This window comes from Grampus griseus (genome assembly GCF_964374135.1).
Source record: "Grampus griseus genome assembly, chromosome: 6".
Taxonomy (NCBI): Eukaryota; Metazoa; Chordata; class Mammalia; order Artiodactyla; family Delphinidae; genus Grampus; species Grampus griseus.
In genome coordinates, this window is record NC_139000.1 from 20127901 (window position 1) to 20150653 (window position 22753).

At 51.3% G+C, this 22753-nt stretch overlaps 1 protein-coding gene across 1 annotated transcript in view; it reads left to right on the forward strand.

Annotated features, from left to right (window-relative positions):
• The window catches only part of RNF183 (ring finger protein 183), a gene marked incomplete at its 3' end in the record, with an annotated part of 360397 nt that overhangs the window by 79083 nt on the left and 258561 nt on the right, over positions 1-22753 (forward strand). The gene's annotated exons all lie outside the window — the stretch shown is intronic.

The window sequence follows — 22753 nt, forward strand, 5'->3', positions numbered from 1 at the left end:
AGTGGGTCCCAAAGTGGATCCCCAAAAGTAAGCACATTGAAATCAATTGGAAGCTCATAAAACTTTAGGACATCTGGGGGAGGAATCTTAAACACATTCCCTGATTCTGATACATGTGGTCCATGGATCACACGTTGAGAAACACTCCTCGTCCCACTTCACAGATGGGGAAGTCAAGGCCCAGAGAGGAAAAGAACTAAGATTTGAAGTCACACAGCAAGTCAGAAGCTGAGCTGGCCTCTGGCCTGTCCAGGGCTCCTTTCCACCAGATTCCGCCTACCCACGGACTGCCTCCCGGGGCTGCTAACATTCCAAGGAAACTTGTAACAGGAAAGGAAATGTCAGCTGTGCCTGTTCCGATGTTCAAGCGGCCATCGTGACTCCAGGTTCTGCCAGACACAGCCCTCAGAGTTCGGGCAGCCAAGCTCCATGAGACCGATTTTTCCAGATGGGATTGGGGATGGGATTACAAAAGCCAGCATTTATTTTTATTTCCCCAAGAAAATAAATCGGCAGTTTTGCTCCAAGAAAAGTGATCAGAGGAAGCAGTGTTCCCAGCCAGGAGGAGGTCCTGGACCCTGGCCAGCCCCTTGCAGCCCCCTCCAGTGCTGCCTTAACATCCTGAAGGTGTCTCGCATGGAGTCGGGTCCTTAGACAAAGCGCCTTTTGGGCTTCGGATTCAAGAACCCTCTCCTGTCGACAGTGGTGGCTAAAGGACTCCAGAGGTGGAGGGTTACTTTCTTCCTGGGGACAAAAGGAATTTTCCCCAGCGTCTCCTATTACACCACCCCCACCCACCCCCCAAAAAAATCTAAAAATGGAGGGTGGTGGAATAAAAGCCTGCTGCCAGGTACCGCAGTTATGACAGTGGTTTTCAAAAGAGGACAATTTTGCTCTCCCGGGGGTGGGAAGGGACATTTGGCAATAGTTGGCCGCGTTTTTGGTTGTCACAGCTTGGGGGACGAGGGTAACTGGCATCTAGTGGGTGGAGGCCAGAGACGCTGCTAAACATACTACAACACATAGGACAACCACCCCTCACCCCTTGCCCAAAATGTCAATAGTGCTGAGGTTGGGAGACCTTGAACTACGCGCAAGTGGCTCAGGATGTTAGAAGTCTGGGTGTGAGTCCAGGTTTGCCTCAAAATGCTGTGTGAGCTTGGGCAAGGCCCTGCCCTCTCTGGGCCTCAGACTCCCATCTGTACAAGGAAGAGGTAGGGAGGCCCCTCTCTGGGGCTTTCACAGTTTTGGTCATTCAGGACTTGGGAGACCAGGAGGCCTGAGACCACGGGTCTGCCTTCGGCAGCTTAGACGTGGCTATGGGAGGATTGAGAGGGTCTACCCAGCACCCCCCCATGCCTGAGGGGTAGACAATCAGCTCTTCTGAGCCCCTCCCCCAAAGCGCAATATCTGGAACTCCTGCTCCACCAGAAACGGAAAAACCATTATCTGCAGATGACATCACTTTGCAAAAATGCAAGTAGCGGGTGGTTGCCGAGCAGAGCTCCAGGGAAGGGGGGGGGTGTGAAGAAAGGGCTCGGAGCGCGCCAACCACCAGCAGCGCTGGCATCCAGCAACTTCATGCATCTCAGGATAACCCCGGACAAGTTCCTCAACTTCTCTGGACTTCAGTCCTCCCATCTCTACAGTGAGAGACCAGACCTGGGTGTTGCCAGGAGCCCTTCCTGTTGGGAGAGTCCAAGACCCTGCGACTCTTCCAGCTCAAGTCTCAGGAGGCCTCTGGGCTGCAGGTGCACAAGGGAGTTCCCCACACACACAGGAGCCCAGGGCTGGGGGCTGGAAAAAGAGGAAAGTGGCCACCCTGCCCAACTGGGCCACACAGAGGCCACGGCGGCCACCCAAGTGTTTGAAAACAGACTCTCTTCCTGCAGGACCGGGCACCGGTCTCACCCACCAACCCAATTTCTTTCTTGGTCTGGAGTTTGGTAGAACATCCTGAACCAGCTGAGTGCTGGAAATAGCAGCCCAGGGGAGCCTGCTGTAATGCATGGATGAGAATGACCCACAATCCAGCATCTTTCCACCTGTGGGTCCCCAGGAGGTGAGGGAGCCGTAAAGAGCAGCTCTGATGAGCAGAGTGGGCTCAGCTACCCTGGAGGAGCCCAGGGACCACAGTCAGGAAGCCTGGGCTCTAGGCCCAGCCATGAGGACAGGGCCTCAGCTTCTTCTTCTAGACAAAGAAGTTTCATCCAGAGAGCCTGGAGGGTCTCTTTCAGCTCTAGGATTTGGTGGCTCCAGAACAAGCCCAGGTTACGACCCCAGGTGGGGCAGAGCTGGGTGTCTTTAGCCGATGACAGTTCCCTTCCTGCTCCCACCTCCATCAAGAACAGAATCACCGGACTTCCCTGGTGGCGCAGTGGTTGAGAGTCCGCCTGCCGATGCAGGGGACACGGGTTCGTGCCCCGGTCCGGGAAGATCCCACATGCTGCGGAGAAACTGGGCTCCGTGAGCCACGGCCGCTGAGCCTGCGCGTCCAGAGCCTGTGCTCCACAAGGGGAGAGGCCGCAACAGTGAGAGGCCCGCATACCGCAAAAAAAAAAAAAAAAACAGAAACAGAAAATAACAAGTGCTGGTGAGGATGTGGAGAATTTGGAAACTTTGTGCACTATTAAATGGGAATGTAAAACGGTACAGCCACTATGGAAAACAGTACGGTAGTTCCTCAAAAAATTCAAAATAGAATTACCGTATGATCCAGCAATCCCATCTCTGGGTATATATCCCAAAGAATTGAAAGCAATTTCACAGAGAAATATTTGTACACCCATGTTCATAGCAGCATTATTCACGGTAGCCAAAACGTGGAAGCATCCCAAGCGTCCATTCATAGATGAACAAATAAGCAAAATGTGGTGTAAACGTACAATGGAATCTTATTCAGTCTTAAGAGGAAGGAAAGTCGGACACGCTTGGATGGACCTTGAAGACATCATGTTAAGTGAAATAAACCAGTCACAAGAAGACAAATCCTGTATGATTCCGCTTACATGGGGTGCCTAGAACAGGTAAAGTCACAGAGACAGAAAGCAGAGTGATGGCTGCCAGGGGAAGAGGGGGTGGGAAATGGAGGGAAGTTGCTTAACGGGCACAGAATTTCATCTTTGCAAGATGAAAAATTTCTGGAGGTTCATTGCACAACGATGTGAATATACTTAGCGTTACTGAGCTGTTCGCTTAGAAATGGTTGATGGTAGAAAAAAGAAACAAACTTATCAAAGTATATATTTTAAATATGTGGGGTTTAGTGTGTGTTTACTATACCTCAATAAAGCTCTTTGAAAAAAAAAAAGTCCCTTCACTAAACTCTCCTCACGAAAACTGTTGGTTCCCATACTGGTCTGTACATTAGACTCTTCTGGGATCTTTAAAAAATTCCAAAGCCCAGGTCAACACCCCAGACCAATTAAATCACACCCCCTTCAGGTAGGACTCGAGCACCAGAGTTTTGATGCCTCCCTGATGCTTCCAATGTGCACACAAGGTTGAGACCCACCGAACAAATCCTTGGATTGGGCCACGTGTTTCTCGCGAGGAGTCTGCACAGTTAGCTGGCTCTCAGGCTTACTGTGAGGATGAAAAGGAATAGCGAATGCAAAGCATTTAGCGCAGCTCCTGGTACTCAGTGCTCTATGACATGTACTGAAACTCTCGTTGGCTTTATCGTTATTATTTCTCCGGGACTCCAGGTTGCCGTGGGTCTCCGAGAAGCTGCAGAGGAGGCGAGAGGGGTGGGTATCAAGACAAACCCAAGTCTTGGCAGGTGGGAGGGGTCCCGGCTAAGACAGAGGAAGGTGGGGATTCTGTGCTGGCTGGGGGGCTTCTGTGAGAAGCCCAGGCCAGGAGGATGGCAGACCTCCCACGGTGCCAGGAGGCACCCGCCTCCAGGGGCTGCTGCTGCCAGGCAGCTGGCACAGCTCAGAAGCTCCGGAAAACACTGCGGTCAGGGGTCACCCAGGGCCAATGGGAGAGTTGGTCCAGGAAACAGCATGGCCTGCAACCAACAGACTTTTAGCTGATCTTCTAATTTTTCAGGGGTCCTCAACCACTCTTAGCAGCCTCAGCAGCCTTGAGGTAACTACTGACCACCACCAAGTGTCTGCCCTGGTGTCCACTCACCTTGCTGGGCTGGGCATGGAGGGCGAGGGAGAGCAGTCCTCCCTTGGTCGCTGCATGGGAACTGCGAGATGTCGAAGGGCCGTCACGTTGGGGCTGCCTAAAGAGGGGCATCTCTCCTGCCCAGGAAAGCGCTTTGGATGAAGAGGTGCTGGCCCAGCCTGTGTTTTCTCCCCAGGCCATCCATCCGTCTAGCCATGCAACCATCCAGCCCACAAGCACTTCCTGAGCACCCACTGTGTGCCTAGCTGGGGCCCTGACATCCGATGGTGAGCCGGACCTTGAGCCTGGCTGGGGGAACAGGGGGCGGGAGGAAGGAGAGGGTCCCGTGGCAGAGCAGCCCACAGCAGACAGACAAGGGCTCAGATCCTAGCTCTGCTCTGTATCTGCTGCGAGTCTGGGGGAAGGTCGGTCCACCTCTGGAGCCTCGGTTTTGTCTTCTGCAAAAGGGTGACAGACCCATCCTCACGGGGTTGCTGATGAAGGAAATAGGACGCAATGACACGAGGGTCCCTGTTTGGCACCGTTTGAAGCTCTTTCCCCAGGAGGGGAGGGCAGTCCCCTGAGCCCCGACCCTAGCCCAGGCCTCTTACCTGCTGCAGGGCTGCTGGGGGTGGCAGCTTGCTGGGGACAGGAGCCAGACCCAGTGGACCCCCAAAGCCACAAATCCACACCAGGAAGCCCTCCTCCAGAGCCTGGAACCCGGGAGCCTGGGTGCCTGGGTCCCCCTCCAGCTGCCATGCTGGGGGCCTGTGGGCAACCTCTTCCCTATCTGTCCCTCAGGGCATCATAAGCCCACCCAGCACTGATATTCCAGGGAAAGGGAAAGACTTCACAGTCCCTTTGTGCAGGTGGGAAAGCAGAGGCCTAGGAAGGACAAGGATCTATTCAAGGAAACATGAATCTACATCAGAGTCAGAACTAGAAGCCAGATCTCCTGGCTCCAAATCCCTAGCACCTCTCCACACTCTCCTCCAGAGGGGTCTGTGCCCTGCGATGGGCAGGGTACCAAGAAGTCCAGTTAGAAGATTCAGCTCCCTCTTTAAGGGACTCCCCAACGAAGCCTCAACTCCAATTACGCAACCAGACTTCCCCTCCAAATATCCTCCAAGCAGCCCCCCCTCTAGACAAGTCCCTCCTGTGCTCAAGCACCTTCCATGGCTCCCTATCACCCCACAGAACACCTAGCATAAGGTCCCAATCTACCTCCCCAGGCTGATCTCCCTGTGTTCCCCCACCTTTGCCTTACATTCTGGTCACCACACAGTAACCACTGGCCCACAGTAACCCAGGCCTTTGCTGATTCTGGTCCCTCCTCCTAGAACACCTTTGCTTGCCTCCTTCCTTTAAGGCCAACCAAATGTCACGTGCTCTAGGAAACTTTCCTTCTCCCCAAATCGGACACAGCCGCTTCTCCTCTGGGCTACCAGAAGACTCCCTTAGGTTGGCTCTGGGTAACTCAAGTGCCCATCTGTCTCCTCCAGGAGATGGAGAGGTAGCTGGGAGCAGACTCCAAGTCACACCCACCTCTTGTCATCTTCCCATCCTCAGCCCCAAGCATTAAAAGAGGAAGGGCTAAGTGATCCCTGGTTCCCTGAGCCCACACCAGGACAAACAGACAGGGACACTTCCGTGCCCGTTGGAGACCCAATTCCAGGTGGGAGGTGGCTGGCTTCTGGGCCTGGCGCCTGGACACAGCCATTGACCCCACCTCCAGTGGCTGTTTTGGTTTTCCTTCTCCCTAGGCAAAGGCTGCAGGGGCTGTTCTGAGCCACAGCTGGTTTTTATTGCATCAAGGCTCAAAAAAGGCCTGGGCATATTTTTAGAGAGAAGGGGAAAAAAGAATATTTTCTTCCCTGACCCAAGATGGGGGCTTGCTCCAATTTTCCATCTGCTCTGCCTTCTGGGTGGAGCTGGCGGGGAAGTTTCTCTGAAGGAGGATTCTGCAGGACAGTGGTTTATGAGCTCATAGACATGGCAGCACTCACGCACACATGCGCACAGCCTTGAGCCCGTGATGTGGAGAGAGGGAAGCCATGCCTCAGACGAAGGACAGTAGCGGAGCAAGAGAGACCCAAAATCCCACTGAAGGAGGGTGACTGAATTGTGGCTGAACCAGGGGTCCCCGCGCTTACACCCCAGAGCCTGGGGTGCGCAGCGTTCCCACTGGGCTGCCTGGATCCATAGGAACTGGGACCAGAATGAAGGATGTGTTGATGCATCTTTCAATGGCTGGTTTTCAATTGTCTGAAGATACTGTCAGGATGAACGAAATACAAACCATTTCAAAGCATCGCTGAACTCATAGAGCTTTTGTTGAAATGCATTTTCTCAATCAAAAGATGCTAAATGGGCTTCCCTGGTGGCGCAGTGGTTGAGAGTCCGCCTGCCGATGCAGGGGGCACGGGTTCGTGCCCCGGTCCGGGAAGATCCCACATGCCGCAGAGCGGCTGGGCCCGTGAGCCATGGCCGCTGAGCCTGCGCGTCCGGAGGCTGTGCTCCGCAACGGGAGAGGCCACAACAGTGAGAGGCCCGCGTACCGCAAAAAAAAGAAAGAAAAAAAAAAAGATGCTAAATGCACCGGAGTTCTGCTGGTGTATGTGTGTGTTTGATGTGTGTGAATATGGTCTATGTGTGTGACATGCGTGGTGGAGTGTGTGTATGTGTGCTGTGTATGTGCTGTTTGTATGTTCATGTGTAGTGTGTATATTTGTGGTACGGTTTGTGTGGTGTGTGTGTGATGTGTTTGATGTGTGCTGTATAGGGAGGGGAGGTGTGTGTGTGATGTGTGTGTTTGATACATTTTGTGTGTATTTTGTGTATTTGATGCTGTGATCAGGCCAGAAGCACATCTGGAAGGGGGACTATGCTGGGGAGGGGTTCCCCTGGCACACTTTTCAAAATGACACCTTTTCGAGATCTTTCCAGGGCAATTTGTTAGGGAAAGCACAACACACAGAGAAAGCAGCTGAAAGGAAAGGGGCGAGGTTACGAACTTACTCCCCACCTAACATCCGAACTAAACTCTGCCCCTGGTGACACCCAATCCTAAAACCCCCAGTCCAAAGAGATGGAGGCAATACAGCTCAAGTTCAGAGAAGCCTGCAGCCCAGTGTTACCCAGAGAGTAGGAGCCGGAGCCCAGCCTCCTACCTCCTCCCCACAGTGGGCTGGCCTTCAGTTCCAGAGCCAACAAGCAAAGCCCACAGCGGTCCCGGCAACTGTGCCCAGAGCAGGCACTCAGGGAGCTGGGCTCTCTACAAACATGGCCTCGTTTCCCTCTCACACCCACCCATCAAAGGAGCATGATTACCCCATTTTATCAGAGGAGGAAACAGGCTCAGGGGGAAACAGAAGTAAAGGCAGGCCCCTGGCAGCCAGGAGGAGAGAGGAAGTCCCTGGAGACAGGAAGGCAGGCTCTTGACTTTGGGGATCAGGCAGGGGAATCAGGAGCGACTTGTACACTTGTGAGCTTTTAGCTCCATGAGAGCCACAGCCTCTTCTTTCATGTCTGCAGAGGTGTAGGCCCAGAATTGGCGCCAGGAGTGGGTGGACATTGGATGGGCCTTTCCCCGACCACCTCTCCATCCTTCTCTGGCAGCTCAGCCAGGCCAGGCACCCTCATACCCATGTAGCCCCTCTATCCCCAGGCAGCAAGAACTGCTAGAGACTCACCCCCTACTTCTTAGAAACTGAGGCAGCCCAGCTGGGGCCGAAGGGAGCTGGGCTTTTCTGGCTGAAAGTCCCAGATTCGAGGCCTTCCCAGCCTAGAGGCCTTGGGCAAGTCCTCCTCCCTCCCTGAGCCTCAGTTTCCTCGTCTGTAAAATGGGGATAACAACGGCTGCCTCCTGGGGTGGTTGGGGACCGCATGTGGGTGTGTGAAGCGCTTGACAGAGGCCTGGCACAGGGAGATGCTTGACGGACATGTGTCCTGTCCCCATCCCCGGCTGCCCTGCTCAGAACGACTTATAGCGGGGCTTGACCAGTCCAAAGGTCCCTCCCCTCCTGGCCCCAGGAGAAGCTGCAGAAGAAAGAGAAACAGCAGTTCTTGGAAAGCCACCATGGAGTCCTCCCTGGATCAGGCGGGCCAGTTATCAAGATGCCACTGGGCGGCCACACCAACCACCGGGCCTGGAGTGGCCCTCTGTGACCTCTTGGCTGCCTCACTCTGAGTTCCATGGTCCTGTTCTCCACTCTGTGTCTACCCCTACACCGGCCACCGCCATCAGACATCTCACTTGACCCTCCTCTGCTCCATTGGCATAAAGTCCTTTATGCCACCCAGCATTCCAGGCCCTCTCGGTCTGGCCAGCACCCACTATTCTCTCTCCTGCACCTCTTCACCTTGCACCCCTCACACTAGCTACAGCCAGTCCCACATGGCCACCTGGTTTTGTTACCTGTGGGAAGAGCTTAGTCCAGGCCTGGCCCACAGGGGACTGCTTAGCAAGACGTGATCCAGAGTCGGCAGAGACACCAGGCTTATGTCCCCCCAGGATTCTATGCTTGAGATGTCATTGCTCTCCTCTGGCAATTTCTGACTCACACTTAAAGACCCCCCTTAGTCTTCACCTCCTCCAGGAAGCCTTCCTTGATGCCCACCCCTCCAGGCCAATGTAGGTGCCTTCTTCCCAAGTAGAGCTGCCTGGTGGCCCCCAATCCTCCTATCACTGCCGTCCTGTCTAGGTAACTTCGGTCCCCACCCAGCAGCCTGGCATGTCCTCCCCCCAGTCCCCATGGATTTCGGTAGGTCTTATGTCAATTCATCGGTCCTTGCTCTCAGCGCTACGGCTGCCCTCTATCCCAGCTGCAGGCACCTTACTCCCACTTTATCCCAAAGGCCTTGCAGTGCAGAGTCAATTTGGAAAACAGAGTTTACGGATGTTTTGGAGACAGCAGAGAGCAATTCCAGTGCTGAGAACAAAACAACATTCAGTCGACGTTCAGAGGCAGGCAGCGTAATTCTCAGGAATTTGTCAACCACCCCTCACCCCAGAGAATGTCTCACCAGCTGGAGGGGGTTGGGGGGGAAACTGACCTCTGGGAGGGTTCTGGCAATTCCTCCCTCTCCCCACTCAGAGCCCCTCCCCCTTTTCCTGTTATGATGAAGAACTCTGTCTGGTTGGCTCCTTGGAGACCCCGGCGGGGCCCCACCTGAGACAGATTCACTCTCTGCCGATGTGCAAAGCATCTGCATCGGTTATTTCACATGGCCATTGCTCTGGGCTGAACTGTGCCTCCCCAAATTCCTATATTGAAGTCCTAACCCCCAGGACCTCAGGATGTGACTGTGTTTGCCGACAGGGCCTTTGAAGAGGTGATGAAGTTAAAATGAGGTCATCAGGGTGGGTCCGAATCCAGTAGTACCAGTGTCCTTATCAGAAGAGGAAATTTAGACCCAGACGCACACAGAGGGAAGACCGTGCGAAGACAAGGGGAGAGGGCTGCTGCTGTCTGCAAGCCCAGGAGAAACAACCCTGCTGACACCTTGACCTTGGACTTCTGGCTTCCAGAACTGTGAGAAAACAAATTTTTGTTGGTTAAACTCTCCCAGTCTCTTAGGGCAGCCCAAGGAAGCCGACACAGATGTTTTGATGCCTCTCTCATTGTGCTCTCATCGCCTGTTCATGGGCCTGTCTCCCCTTTCAGACTGTGAATTCCCCAAAAGCACTGGACAGAGCTGACCTGTCCCTCCTGTACCCACCAGACCCTGAGAGGTTTGGAGGGCATTTCCTGGGCGAACACCTCCTGAGATAAACAGAACTATGGTCCACGGGTTCATTCAGTCAGCAAATGCTGGCAAGTGGAGAGGCCGAAAATGCATGTCTCCTCCCTCCTTGGTGCCCACCTGTGGCGCACCCACCTGGCCTCTGTTTCAGCCCTCAACAGCCCTGAGAGAAAGGCTCCCCTCCATTTTACAGATGAGTAAACTGAGGCCCGAGGAAGGCGAGTGACGTGCGCAAGGTCATTCATGGAGTCAGAGCCACTAGGCAGGAAAGCCCACGGGGCCCAGGGAGGGTCTGAGACGAGGAGGGCTGGGAGTGGAAGCCTCTGCAGCGTCCCATCCTCTGGAGGGAGAGACAGAGAGGACCTGGGTTTGAATCTCTACTGCTTCTCTTCATTGCTGTGTGTGAGTAAGTTACTGACCTCTCTGAGCCGGGCCTCAGTTTCCACGTCTGTACGACAAGGCTGAGAAAGGGGAGACGGCACTCCTCGTGCTTAGCATGGTGTCCGGCCCACAGAAAGGCCTCAAGAAATGGTGGTGGTGGTGCTCATGAGGACGGGCTTCTGGAATCACCCAGCTGGCCCCGCACCTGGCTCCGCAGGAAGTCTGACAAATACCTTGCCCTAGAAGCTTTTCCTGCCGGTCGGCATGGGGGGCAGACAACCCCTGTTCCCCTGCCTCTGAGCCCTGTCATTCGCCCTCCGCCTGGCCTCAGTGGCCCATTGTTCTCCCTCCAGGCCCAAACCACTCCAGGCCCGCCAGGAACCAGCCGCTAAAAATAGCCCCACCGGAGTGCTGGGGTCCAGCTGCTTATCTCCCTCCGGGGATCAGGAGTTGCCCCCCCTCTTCCTGGCCACTACTCTGGGTGAAGTCCAACTTGGCCAGCTCCCAGCTCACCCTCAGGGAGGTCCAAACTCACACCCACAAAATATTTCGTGGAAAATTTGAGGCCGGCTCTAATTCCCAAAGGGCAGAGGCTCAGTGCAGACTTGCAGACTTGGCTTGCGGTGGGCTGGGAGGAAGGGCCTGGAAGAACAGGCAAAGCAAAGAGAAACAGGGAAAGGCATCCAGGTGGCAGGAACAGCAGAAGCAAGGGGGAGGGATGAGGCTGAACAGAACAGTGAGAGGCTCCGGGAAGTCTATTTGGGAGAGCAGGAAGGGAGGCTCAAAGGGAAGCTCAGGCTCAGTGGAGCAGATCCCTGAATGCCAGGCAAGGCTTTCCTGACCTTCAAGGCCACGCCTTGCCTGGGGCAGGTGCACTGGATGCCTTCACTTCCAGGGTCTCCTCTGAGTTCTCCTCCCTAAGGGATAGTCACAGCCCTGAGGGAGGAGCAGAGGGCTGGCGAGCACAGAGAGAGGTGCCTTTAGCACACCCCTCCAGGCCTCAGGAAGGGGGTTTCTCACCGGTGACGTATCATTAGGCGGACTCCGGAGGCTCTGCCTGTGGGCTGTGAACGCCAAGCCTGCAGCCATTCAGGCCTTCAACTGTCAGCTTCCGAGAGCCTGCTCTGGGCTGGGCCCCGGGCTGGGTGCTGGGGACCCAGACAGCCACTCAGTTCTAGCCCTGCAGGGGCTCACAGTCCAGGGGAGAAAGGGACAAGTGAAGAGGCAAGTCCAGGATTGGGTCACTGGAGCACAGTGCTGGGACGGCCCAGAGAAGAGCCCTCCTCCAGACTTGGGAAGTCAGCAAAGTCTTCCTGGAGGACACACCCCCTGAGCTGAGTCTCAAAGGTTAAGGAGGAGATGGCCATGTGAAGAGATGGCGGGAACCGTGTTCCAGGCAGAGGGCAGTGTGTGCAAAGACCCCGGGGTGCAAATGAGTCTACCTGGTGTGTATGCGTGGGCAGGGACAAGGCTGGAGATGGAGTGTGAGGGTAATGAGGATGGAGAGGTCTTTGGGGGCCAGGTTCTAAACTTTTCTGAGCCCCCCCCATGGACATAAACATAGTAGTCACCCTGAGGCTGGTGAATGAAATTGTTGGAAAAATGAAAATCAACCTAATTGAGTAGATTAAATCCTATCTTTTAAACTCAGAGTCTGGGAATTGGATCACTGATTATTCAGTAAGGAAGGCCTTGTAGCGCTTGTACGTTGGGAGCTTGATGGATATGCTGTGCTTAAATCAAGCATATCAATATTATACAGACAGCATTTTCAAAAGTCCTTCCCGGGAGGGCCCAGTCAGGCAGACATGGGTTCTAGAAAAGCCCAGCCTGCACTGGTCTGTGGGTGCCTGCAGCCTGGAGCGAAGAGCTTAGTTCTGGTGAAATATACAGAAGGTAGATCATTCTTCCCCACCCTTGACATAAGGCACAGCCCTGTGACTTGTTTTGGCCAATGGGATATTAGCAGACAAGTTTCAAACAGAGACTTAAAATACACTTGCACCTGAAAGAAAAATTAATACCAATTCTACACAATCTCTTTTGGAAAATAGAAAAGGAGGGAGCACTTCCCAATTTATTTTAGGAAGCTAGTATTAACTTGATACCCAAACCAAACGAAGATAATACAAAGAAAGAAAACTACACACCAATATCCCTCATGTATATGTTGCAAAAATCCTTAACAAAACATTAGCAAATAGAACACATCATCATATTTTAAAAATTATACACCATTACCAAATGAAATTTATACCAGGGATGCAAAGCTGGTTCAATATTTGATTGGTTCAAAAATCAATCAGTGTAACCCACCACATTCACAGGCTAAAGAAGTAGTCATATGATCATATCAATTGATTTTTTAAAAAACCTGTTTAACAAAATTCAACATCCACTTATGGTAAAAATTGTCAAGGGACTTCCCTGGTGGCGCAGTGGTTAGGAATCCATCTGCCAATGCAGGGGACACGGGTTCGAGCCCTGGTCCGGGAAGATCCCACATGCCGAGGAGCAACTAAGCCACAACTTAGTTGTGCGCCACAACTACTGAGCCTGAGTTCTAGAGCCATGAGCCATAACTGAGCCCGCGTGCCACAACTACTGAAGCCCGCGCACCTAGAGCCATGCTCCGCAACAAGAGAAGCTACCACAGTGAGAAGCCCGCATACTGCAACGAAGAGTAGCCCCTGCTCGCCACAACTAGAGAAAGCCCATGCACAGCAACAAAGACCCTGACGCAGCCAAAAATAAATAAATAAAATAAATAAATTTATTAAAAAATAAAAAAATATACAGAAGTCCTCCCAATATTATTTTTTTTAATCTCAAAAATTAGGAATAGAGGGCAACTTCCTATATAAATAAACTTCCAATATAAATATATATGTACATATAAATATACGCAAATGAACATGCTATATAAATAAAACAGCTTCCTAAATGAATAAATAACACCTGCAAAAAACCTACAGCTGATATCATATTTGTTGGTAAAGACTGAAGTCCAATAAATCAAGAAAGGGAAATAAATGGCATACAGATCAGAAAGGAAAAAATAAAACTGTCCCCATTTGCAGATGACATGATTGTCTATATAGGAAAATTCAAGGTATCTACCAAAAAAAAACTCCTAGAACTATTAAGTAAGTTCAGCAAGGTCACAAGTTACAAGATCAAGGTACAAAAATCCATTGTATTTCTATGTGCTAGCTATGAACATGGGGAAACTGAAATATAATATCATTTACAATCACCAAAAAAGAATGAAATACATAGGTGTAAATCTAACAAAACATGTACGGGACTTGTATGCTGAAAACTACAAAATGCTGACAAAAGAAATCAAAGAAGATTTAAATAAATGAAGAGACATACCATGCTCATGGATTGAAATATTCAACATAGCAAAGATACCAGTTCTCCACAGACTGAAATACACGTTTAACACAATTACTATCAAAATCTCAGGAAGACTTTTTGTAGATGAGGCAAGATTATCCTAAAATTTATACAGATAGATAAAGGAACTAGGATAACTACCACAATTCTGAAAAAAAATAAAGTGGGAAGAATTACTCTACCTGATTTTAAGACTTATATATCTACTGTAATCAAGACTATGTGGCATTGATGGAAGGATAGAAACATGAATCAATGAAACAGAATAGAGAATCTAGAAATAGACTCATACGAGTATGGCCAACTGATTTTGACAAAGATGCAAAAGGAATTCAATGATAGGATGGCTATAAAAGAAATTACAACAAATCTTGGTAAAGATGTGGAGAGGTTGGAACCCTCATACACTGCTGGTGAGAATGTACAATGGTAGTCTGGCAGTTCCTCAAAATTTTAAACATAAGAGTTTATGACTCCAAATCTAGGTATATACCCGAGAGAATGGAGGACATATTTCCACACAAAAAACTTGTACATGAATGTTCATAGCAACATTATTCATAATAGCCAAAATGTGGAAACAACCCCAATGTCCCTCAGCTGATGAATAGATAAATAAAATGTGGTATATAGTGTGTGATATTTGGAATGTGATATATACAATGGAATATCATCAGGCCATAAAAAGGAATGAAGTACTGATCCATGCTACAAGACAATGAACTTGAAAACATTACGCTAAGTGAGAGAAGCCAGACAGAAAAGACCACATATTGTATGATTCCATTTATATAAAATGTCCAGAATAGGCAAATCTGTAGAGACAGAAAGGAGGTTCATGATTGCCCGGGACTGAGTGAGAAGGGGTATGAGGGAGGGAGTGACTCCTAAGAGGTGTGGAGATTTTTTAGGGGATGATGAAAATGTTCTAAAATTGATTGTGGTGATGGCTGTACAACTCTGTGAATATACTAAAAACCATTGAGTTGTATACTTTAAATAGGTGAATTGTATATGTGATTATATCCCAATAACGCTGTTATTAAAAAAATAAAAATCAGTGGATGAACGATATTCTTTTCAACAAATGATGCTGGAGCAATTGGACGTCCTTAGGCAAAAAACAAACTTCAACCTAAATCTCACATGTTATACAAGAACTAACTCAAAAGGGATCATAGAATTTAAATGTAAAACTACAAAATTTTTAGAAGAAAACGTTGGAGAAAATCTTCAGGAGCTAGGGCTTGGTGAAAAGTTCCTAGATATACCACCAAAAGCATGAACCATAAACAAAAAAAACTGGTAACTTGGACTTGATCAAAATCCAAAGCTTTTGTTTTGAAAAACATGCTATTAGGAGAATGAAAAGAAGCTACAGATGGAGAGAAATTATTTGCAAATCACATATCTCACAAAGGATTCATACACAGAACACGTAAAGTGCTCTCAAAACTAAACGGTAAAAAAGCAAACATTCTGATTAGAAAATGGGCAAAAGACATCTCACCAGAGGATATACAGGCGGCAATAAGTACATGAAAATATGTCCAATATAGTTAGCCATTAGGGAAATGCAAATTAAGACCTGGATGAGATAGCATTACATACCTATTAACAGCTAAAATAAAACATAGGGGCAACATTACATGCTGGCAAGGATGCAGAGATCTCTCACAGTCATCTAGTCAGAGGTAGTTTAGCAGCTTCTTAAATATTAAACCTATACTTAAACCATATGATCCAGCAGTGGCACTCCTGGACATTTATCCCAGAGAAATGAAAACTTGTGTGCACACAAAACTCCCTACACGATTGTTCATAGGCACTTTATATGTAATAGCCCCAAATTGGAAACAACCAAAATGTCCTTCAGTAAGTGAATGGTTAAACAAACTACTGTGCTTCCACACCAAGGAACACTACTCAACTCGGCAATAAACAGGATTGAACTATTGACACACACGAGAGCTCGTGTGGATCTCAAGGGTATTATGGTGAGTGGAAAAGACAATCTCAAAAGGTCACATACTGTGTGATTCCATTTATATAACATTCTTAAAATGACAAAATTATAGAGATGGAGAGCAGATTAGTGGTTGCCAGGAGTTAGGGATGGTGGAAGTGGAGGATGAGTGTGACTATAAAGGGATATTGAGGGAGACCTTTGTGGTGAAATAGTTCTGTATCTTGACTGTGGTCGTGGTCGCATAATCTACACATGTGATAAAATGACACAGAACTATACACACACACAGTACCAATGTCAGATTCTGGTTTCGATATTGTACTATAATTAAGTAAGATGTAATTGTTGGGAGAAACTAGGTGAAGGGCACATGGGACCTCTCTGTACTATCTTTGCACAATTTCCTGTGAGTACATAATTATTTCAAAATTGAAAATTGAAAAACAAAACCCGCTTTCATGTCAGTGAGAACTTGCCCCAGGTAGGTGCTGACCCTTCGCGGGGTGGGGGTGGGGAGGGGCGCATGGAGCAGAGCCGAGCCCAGCCCATAGTGCAGAGCCAAGTCCAGCCCAGCTCCTCCTGGATCAGTTGACTCTAGCTGACTTGTTGAAGCATAAGGGAGAATAAATGATTGTTGTTTTAAGCTACCGAGCTTTGGAGCGATTTGGTTTTCAGCATTAGTAAGACAATAGCTGACTAGTACATGCCCGCTTGCCATGTCTCCTCTCCACTGCCCTAAGAGGATGGATGTCTGTCACTGGTGACTGTGGCAGAGACACCTAGTTGTTCCCCAACATCCACTCTACCCTTCTGTTACCCCAAAGTAATAGAACCTCTGGTTTTTATCTGGTCACATGGCTATCTGGATTCAGACTACATGTTCCAGCCTCTCTTGTAATGAAGTGCGGCCCTGTGACCAAGCCCTGACCAATGTGATATAAAGGAAAGCGTCATATGGGAGCCTTCTCTAAGAAGTAATTGACATCCACCTTTTGCCCTCTCTTTCTTACCGCTTCACTCTTCCCACATGCAGAAGTGATGGCTGGAACCCAAGCAGCCATTGTGGACATGAAGTGGAAGTTCCAATATGAGGATGGCAAAGCAACCAAGGAGAAGGAATTAGGTTCCTGATGATCATGGAGATGCCATACTAGCCCTGGTATATATCAATTTCCTTTATGCGAGAGAGCCTACAAACTTCTATCTTATGTTTTCTGTCGCTCACAACAGAACACAATCTTTACTTATACAGTAGCTCCTTACCTGTTTTCATGAGTTTATTTTGTGTAACTACTAACCATGCTAAGGACTACTATATGCCTCCCATCCATTGAATAAGTATTTATTAAGCACTTACTATGTGTCAGGCAATGTAATAATGCTGGGAAAACAGTAAGAAGAGGCACAGACGTGGCCCCTACCCTCAAAGGCTTTATAGTTGAGAGGAAAAGACAGCAAAGAAGTGAACGCATATGTATAAGTAATTACCATCTATAACAAGGGCCATGAAAGAGAGGCACAAGGCACTTTGTGAGCAGGAAGCAGGGCCCTCCTCCAGTCAGGGCTATCAGGGAAGGCTTCCCTGAGGAAGTGACATCTAATCTGCCCTCTAGGGGAAGACAGGATAGGAATACAACTTAGTGCTTAAAAGCATGGGCTTGGACCCAGTCAGCCTGAGTTCAAAAACCATCCCCCTCTTGTCAGCATGTAACCTTGAGCAAGGCACAACCTCTCTGTGCCTCAGTTTTCTTGTCTGAGAAATACGGTTTTATTTAATTAAACACTTATATAGGATTTACAATGTGCTAGGCACTGCTCTAAGTACTTTACAGGTGTTAACCCTTTTAATTCTCATTACAGCTACCTTATGGTACGAGTGCTATTCCTATCCCCAAATACAGTTGGGTAAACTGAGGCCCAGAAGGTGAAGCAACTTGCCCCAGGTCACACAAATGAGTGGAAGAGCTGGGCTCCAGAATCCATCCTCAGGACACTACACTGTAGTGGTTAACAACACTGGCTCTTAACTCATGGCGCTGCTGTGCGCATAAAATAAGAAAGTGTCAGTCAAATACTTAGCACACTGCCTGGCAAATATTAAGTGCTCAATAAATGTTAGCTATTATTATTGTCTTATCATTAGCAAGTACGGGAGAAGGGAAAGAGTGCTCTAGGCAGAGGGAAACGCACATACAAATGCCCTGAGGTGGAAGGGAGCATGGTGCGTTCAAGGACCCGAAAGCAGAGCAGAAGGGCTGTATGCAGAGAGCTCACAGGCTGCTTTTATCCTTCACAACAACCCTATTAGTGGGAACTATGATTACCCCCTCTTTATAAATGAGGACACAGTGGCTCAGAGATTAGGTGACTTGCCTGAGGTCATACAGCAAATAAGCATCTGAGCCTGAACTCAAACCAGGTCTGTCAGCCTCCAAAGCCCACGCTCCAGGTCACTGCTCTCCACTGCCTTGCAATGGACAGGCTCCAGGGATGGGGCCAGTCCTCCTGCAAGAACACTTGAGAGGGAAACGCAAATACAGCCCAAGGTGTCAGAGACAGAGGGCTCCTTGCGGGGACTGCTCTGACCTGGGCTCAGTGTGTGTGTGGCAGAGGCGGGGTGGGGCGTGGACCTTACCTCAAGGGAAGGAGCATAAATAACCAGCAGATCCTTCCTCAGCCCAGCCTGGCTAGAGGATGTGGAGGGCATTGTCCCAAGGGGCGTGAACCCATGGAGACTCAGGGACCAGTGGTCAATAGACTGCTCCATCCAAGCCGGCCCCTCCAGTCTTCTGGGAAAGTGGCTAAACCCTGTTTTTAGAATCCTAACACACACACACACACACACACACCCCCCATACACCAACACACATGGCCTGAATCCCAGCCCTCACATGCCCCTTCGGAAGGTCCTCAGACAGGAGGAAAACCAGAAGAAAACAACAGGAGAGGGGAGGGGCCTCATCCAAGGCCACTGGAGAGCTGGGGACAGATCTGGAGGTAGGGCAGCTGCCTGGCAGAATCCGTGCTATTCAGTTGCCCCTGAAACGGCAGGTAGGACTCTGCTGAGCCCACTGGGGCCTGGGGCCCAACGCCATCCTCTTGGGGCCTTGCCCTTGTTTTGAGTCACTAGCCATCTAGTTAAAAACTGGCTGTGGAGTAGAGGTGGGGCCCCTTCCCCCTGCACAGCTGGTGGGGCTGGGCCTGACCTCACCTCTTGGATCCCTCGGTCGCAGCCCCAGGCCTCCCTCCCTCCCTCCACCCCTCCGTGGGCCACCCTCCGTGGCCGACCCTGTGCTGAGGGTTTACACATATTCATTATCTCACTGAGTCCACGAGAGTCCCATGAGGTGGGATTATCATTCCCATTTTATAGATGAGATGACTGAGCGTCGGAAAGGTAAAGCAACTTCTCACACAGCCCTGCTGAGAGCTGACGTTCAGGACCAGATATCCCCACACGCTTAAGCTCCCACCGTTCGTCGACCTTCCTGAGAAAAGCTCTGCCCTCGAGCCAAGGAGAATCTGAGTTGAGAGCCCCCGAACCAAGCCAGCAAATCTCTCAGGCTGCCTGGAGGCGAGGCTGCCTGGGAGTTAGGGCTGGGGTCCCAGTTCCTACTCAGCCACCACATACTTGTCCACTTTCTCTGAACCTTAACTTTCTCACTTGTAAAATGAAAACAATACTCAGAGCCTCTCCAGGCCTGCTGTGAGGCCTGGTGGAGGTGAGGCATGGAATGCCCTTGGTGTGCAGCCACAGCCATCACTCACTTTTTATCTGCAACCTGGCACTGCCCTCTCCCAGCCCCAGCTATGCCTTCACTCCCATCGTGCTGAGCAGGCCCAGATCAGCCCCACGGCTCTTCCTCAACCCCCTCCGCGCCCCCCCCACACCCCCTTGTCTCCTCCAACCCAAGGGAGGGGTCCCCCGGCAGCAGGGGGCCCAGGGTACCCCCTTCCCTCCTGCCTGACCCAGCCAGGGAGAGGACAGGCAAAGCCAGATGTTTCACAGATGTTGCAGATTATAAGGAAAACAACAGCACAGGAGCGTCTTCTCTGAGGCCCAGGGTCTGTTGCTTGAGGGCCTGAGAGCACTGAGGGAGAGGCTAAGGGCAGGCTTCGGCAGGAAGAGAGGTGAATCGGAGACTTTCTAGGGTAGGATGTCAGCGGGAGGGATGCAGGGAGGAGACATTAGGCAAAGGGTCCAGGGGGAGCAAGGCAGGGAGGTGGGGGTAGGGGGCTCAGGGGAGTCTGGTGGGAGAAGGGAGGAGCGTAGTGGGAGAGCTGGGCAAGCCTGTGGGGGGCTGCCTGGGCAGGAAGCCTGCGGGGGCTACTGCTGACCTGCATCCATTGCCCCACCCCACCCCAGGATCCCAACTTCACCAGGGAAGAACTTTAGAACCCCCAAGAGGCTCCCAGGCCCTCTTGAGCTGCCTCAGGAGGTATTAAGCTCCCCATCACAGGAGGGATGCAAGTAGAAACCCAAGAAGGGACCCAAGCACCAGGCAGCAGTTGGATCCAGATGGTCTCTTCCATGCTGGAGAGTCTGGGAGGCCATATCTGCCCCCAGCCAGGCCAGGAGGCCAAGAGCATGAGGGACTTGACTGGTCCATAAAGCAACAGCTGAAGTTGCCACAGGCAGGCCAGTGCTGAATCTCCTCCCACTGGCATCCAACCAAGTGGCATCACTGTGCCCTCTCCCCTTTCCACCCTTCACACCATATTTGCCAGCTGACCCCAACTGCTCGCAGCCAGGCCAAGACTGGGCAGTGGTTCAGGGACAGACTGTTTCTAACTTACTCCCCGGAACAGGCTGGCTTTGTCCTCCAGCAAAACCATTCCTGGAAGGACAGGGATCTGGGGTCTGAGACTAAAGGCTCCCTGTCCACTAATCAGGGTAGAGAATGAGCTTTGCCACCTCCCCGTGACCCTGAAAATGATGTGGCTGACGGCCTCTCGTGTTGGAGGAGCACGTCCCTGTGCCAAGCACTGAGCTAAACTTGCTGCAAACAACCTCGCTGAGCCACTGTGACTCTGAGGTAGTTGCCAATATGCACAATTTATAGATGAGAAAACTGAGGCAGAGAGGCTACAAGGCTTTTTTTTTTAAAGATTTGTAGCTAGTAGTAAGTGGTGAAACCAGGGGCTGAATCCTAGAGACTGACTCCAGGGCCTGGGCCTTGCACCTTTACACAGTGCTGTTTCCCTACCTCTGCCTCGGTCTTCCCATCTGTGAGTTGGGAAGGGAGCTGGACATGATGACCTCACAGCTCCCAGATCCCACATCGACCAGCCTGGGATTCCCAGATGGAGACCAAGGGGGCTGCTCCTCCCTCACGTATGAAAGAAGAAATGGGGAGCAGTCCAGATAACATACAGGTAAGGGGACTGTGGCCTAAGGCGGCGAGGGCTGTGCCTAAGGCCCCCAGGAGCCCAGGCGGGGGTAGCGCAGGCGGATCAAGGCGCCTTTCCAGGCTGCTCTCCAGCTGTTCAGTGTAGCCAAAGCAGCTTGGAGGCCAAGGGCCCCATGTGTGAGTAATGGAAACCAGGCAGTGGGGCCTTCCGAAATGGGAATTCCATCTGCCTGACTTGGTTCTCCTGGATGGTGGTTTCCATGGTAACTTGGGAATGGGGAGGTGGAGGGCCTGGCCCAAGGCTGAATCCCTGGAACCTAAAGAAAGGGGAAGGTGAGTCTCCTCGATGGCCCAGTGTCTCCTCCAAGCAGAGGATGCCACAGCGAGGCCAGGCAGGCTGGGATCCGGAAATCCCAGGCACTGACGTCAGCTCTGCTGCTACCATTTTGGGGAACAGGAGTTGTGTTGCAGTCCTCTGTGGGCCTTGCTTTTTCCAGCTGTTAGGTCCCCAAATCTCAGGCTTGGACACCTGAGAGGTTCTCTCAGTCTGATCGAGGAGCACATCTCTGTCCCCCGTCCTTCCAGAGTCATTGAGGCACTGGCAGCTCTGCCGTGAGAAAGCCCTTCACCATTTACAAAGCCAAGCAGGGCTCAATGGCCAGGTCCACCGCCAGGCCCTTGGTGCCTGGAAGAAGACCCAACCCCACTCCTGGAGAAGCTCCCACGCTGGTGCTAGGGGAAAAGGCTGTAGCACCTATTAAGCACCTACTGTATGCCTGGCCCCAGACACCACCGTTTCTGATGCTCTCCTTCTACAGGGGGGAACCTGGGGCTGGCCTTGCTCAGGGAGACCAGCAAGGGAAGGCAGGGAGGAGAGTGGCTGCACAGCCCCGTATCCTTTGCATCTCCAAGTCCCGGTGGGCAGACATGAACCCAAGACCCCACGCAGGCAACAAGCTCCAAGGAGATGGGGCCCAGCCCCTCCTGCACCCACTCGGTCTGCCTTCATCTAAGTCAGCCCAGCTGAGCCAGTCCCCGCCCCAGGCCACACCCTGGTCCCTGCCTCCGGACCCTGGCAGGTGGAACGTGTGGGCATCAGGGGCAGCTTGGCCGGGCTCTCTTCTACCCCTCTAAGTGAGAGGGTCCAGGGCCTCCTCTGAACTGTGGCTTCGAACAAGGCCTTTCCTAAATTTGTATCTCCTGTTAGGCACAGAGGGGGAAGTCTGCCCCAGGGCCACAGAGGGACTCTCTGGGAACCCTACCCCCCAGCCCGACCTCCCCAGCTCTTCCTCTGTCCTAAAGGCCTCCGTGAGCCTGCCTGCCTGCAGCTGCCAACCTGCCTGAGATTCTGGCCCCATCCACCTCCACCAATCATCCCTGTGCTACCTGAAAGTTCCACTAGAATCTCAGGGTGTGGCAGGGCAGAGAAGTGAAGGAGCTTGCTGAAGGTCACGGAGCCAGTTAGCAGCCCAGCTAGGACTCCATCCAGTAGCTGGTAGAGGACGACAATCCAGAGAGCAGGCTTTGCAGCCAGGTGGCTTAGGCTGAACCCTGTCTCTGCCACTTGCCGGCTGTGTGACCTTAGACAAGTCACCTTACCTGCCTGGGCTTCACCTGCCTCATGTGTAAAACAGGGATAACCCCCACCTCCCAGGCTCGCAGTGAAGATGAGATGGTAAGTAGAACAAGCCTGGCAGAGCACCTGGCACAGAGGAGGCGGTTGTCAGGGATGGCAAGAGAGGAGAAGAAGCTGGATTGACAGCCCACCCAGCAACCGTCCCAGCCCCAG